This window comes from Alligator sinensis, unplaced genomic scaffold (genome assembly GCF_000455745.1).
Source record: "Alligator sinensis unplaced genomic scaffold, ASM45574v1 scaffold60_1, whole genome shotgun sequence".
Lineage (NCBI taxonomy): Eukaryota > Metazoa > Chordata > Crocodylia > Alligatoridae > Alligator > Alligator sinensis.
Genome location: NW_005841858.1, coordinates 1499150 through 1502596, shown reverse-complemented (window position 1 = coordinate 1502596; position 3447 = coordinate 1499150).

Genomic DNA, 3447 nt, shown 5'->3' with positions numbered 1-3447 from the left:
GCCTCGCGCGCCCCCCCCCCCCCCCCCCCGCACTCTTGTGGGACACTCCATGCACCCCAGCATCACAGCAATCATGATGCGCACCTGCTACCTCAAGGTATGTAGAAAAAAGTTTTAAAGCTGTGTCTATGTCCGAATCGCTGATTCTCTGAATCAGCTTTGAATCTTCAGATTCAGCTGAATGGAATCAGGGGCAGTGATCCAAATCAATGAATTGAATCACTGTCTCTGATTCAGGCTGAATCTGAATCTGAATCGAATAGGGCCTGCTTCGCACACCCCTAATAACTGACTCAGTGGATGTGGGTAAAAGAGTGGACGAATGGACTGCAAGATGGATAGAAAGCTGGCTGGAATGTTGGGCTCAACAGATAGTAATCAATGGCTCAATGCCTAGTTGGCAGCTGGTAGCAAGTGGAGTGCCCCAGAGCTCAGTCCTGGGGATGGTTTTGTTCAATATCTTCATCAATGACCTGGAAAATGGCATAGAGTGCACCATTAACAACTCTGCAGATGACACCAAGGAGGGGGTTGGGGTAGTAGATACACTGGAGGGTAGGGCTAGGATTCAGAGTGACTGTAGTCATGCCAACTCCTGGCCATGACTCTCCCATTGCTTACTCTCATTGGGGAACATGTTAATTTCCCCAGACACTCACCTGCCTCAGCTTGATGAAAGATCTAGGTAGAATTCTGCCTAGGGGGAAACTATGCTTGGTCAACTGGGTCCTTCATCAAACTGAATTCACAGATTCACAGAAGTTTACAGCTGCAAGGGACCTCATGAGACCATCAGGTCTAGCCTCCTGTTCTGGGCAGGAAAGACTACTGGGGTGAAATAACCCCACCAAGGTGTGTGTCCAGTCTCCTTTTGAAGATCTCCAGTATAGGTGCCTGCACCAACCCCACTGGGACTCTATTCCAGAGCCTAATCACACGAACCATGAAGAATTTTTCCTGATATCCAGCCTGAAAACTTCTGGATTGTATGACTTTTGCTCTTGGTTTTCCCCTGGGGTGCTTTGATGAACAGTTGTTTGCCTAGCCCCTGATGCTCTCACCTGATATATTTGTAAGCTGCCACCAAATCCCCCAAAGTCTTTTCTTTTCTAAGCTGAGCAGTCCCATATCTGTCAACCTTTCCTCATATGGCTTGCTCTTCAGGCCTCTAATCATAAGAGTGGCTCTTCTCTGGACTCTCTCAAGCTTCTCAACATCTGTCTTAGTGTGGCACCTAGGACTGGATGCAGTGCTCCAGCTGCAGCCTCACCAATGCCAAGTAGAGCGGGAGAATAACTTCCTTAGTTTTGCTTGAGATACATTGGTTGATGCATGCCAGCATATTGTTTGCTCTGCTAACTGTAGCATCACACTGGTAGTTTATATTCATTTTATGGTAAATTATGACCCCCCAAGGTCCCTTTTGACATGGTGCTAGCTAGGATAGCACCACTGAGCCTGTAGGTTTGTTGCAGATTTTTCCTCCCCAGATGGAATAGTTTATACTTCACAGTATTGAACAGCATCTGGTTCTGGTCCCCCCCATCTAACTAATCTGTCTAGGTCCACCTGGATTGTCAGCCTACCCTGATGCATGACTGCACTTCCCCAGAGCTTTACATCATCGGCGGACTTTGCCACATCCAGATCATTGATGAAGATGTTGAAAAGCACTGGTCCAAGTACTGAACCCTAGAGGACGCAACTGGCTACCTTCCCCCAGGTCAACATAGATCCATCTATTATTACTCTCCACACCCAGTTTCTCACCCATCTGAACATTGAATAGTTGAGCCCATAGTCCCCTAGTTTTGCCTTGAAAGCCTCCTGGAACACCAAGTCAAAGGCCTTCCTAAAGTCCAAGTAAATGACCTCATCTCCCTTATCCAGGTGGTGAGTAACCTGATCAAAGGAGGAGATAAGGTTAGTCAGACATAACCTACCCATGACAAAACTGTGCTGACTGTTGTTCAGATTTTTGCCTTCTGCTAGCTTATTGTATATGGACTCCTTGAGAAATGTTTTGAGGATTTTTCCATTGAGGTCAGGCTGATCACCCTGTAGTTCCCTGGGCCCTCTCTCCTCCCCTTCTTGAAGATGGGCAGAACATTGGCCCTCTTCCAGTCTTCTGGGACCTCTCCTGAGCACCACAAATGTTCAAGAGGTTTGCTAGTGGCCCTGTGATGATTTTGACTAGTTCATTCAGCACTCTTGGAAGGAGTTCATTCATCTCTGTTGACTTATAGATATCTAACCTCTCTAGCTGTTCTTTCACAAGCTCTACATTGACTGTTGGGAGGTCAACATACACAACATGAGTCACAATACTGTGACTATTCTGTGTCATATTTGCATTCAGCAGGCTATCACTCTTAGATTGGCGGAATACAAATGTGATGTACTCATTCAGGACTTGAGTTTTTTCCTTGGTGTTGGTGATGAGATGTCCAGATGCATTGAGCAATGGTCCCACGTTTCCATTGGTTTTCCTCCTGTTACCTACATACTTATAGAAGGACTTCGTATTGTCCTTGATTTCAGTTGCTAACCTGAATTCAGTTACTGCCTTTGCTTTTCTAATCTGCCCCCTACAGGTGTGGGCCGATGTTATCTAGTTCTCCTTGGGGGCTATTCCTAGCTTTCATCATTGGTAAGCCTCCCTTTTCTTTTTCAGATCTGAGATTTCCCGGTTGAGTCAAGATGGCCTCCTGGCCCTTGTGCCACCTTTTTTGTATACAGTTATGGACAACTTCTGTACACTGAGGATCGTGTCCTTGAGGAACGACAACTCTTCATCCACACACTTTTCCTGTTGGCTATGATCCTGTATGGCATTACTCACTAAAGTCCTTAGCTTATTGAAGTCAGCTTTTTTGAAGTCAAGAATTTGTACCTTACTGAAAGATTTAACCAAATTAACAAAATATGCCATATGGCAAGACCCTTATGGGGCTCCTCCACCTATACACTCCTGCCGCAGGCCTCCATACTGAACTCTAGCTCCAGCTGTTAAGTCTTCACAGCTGGAGACTCTGAACAGTATTTCCCTGGGTTACTACGGGGTACCTCTCACAGTCTATTTGTTACCAAAATAAAGAAATGTGGGCAGCTTAACAGCCTCTCCCCCTCCTTCAGTGTGCCTCTCTGGCATCTGATGTGGCACTTCACCACTTCTGGTGTTCTTTTGCACTGTCCCTGGGCTTGCCCAACCTATAACCATTGGTCCTCAACCTCCAGCTGTGGCTTGTTCCTTCTATTTGAAGGTGAGTCACCTGAGGTGAGCTGAGACCAACAGTCCCCTCATCTAGGGCCCTAAGATCCACAGAATGTGGCATTCTGGTTCAGTCCTGACCAGGGTCTCGCTCACTGGCAATCCCTGTTTCCTGGTGGGACATTTTGGGCTGTGGCACCGGCACTGCACTGCTTGTCACTCTGCACCAGGCATTC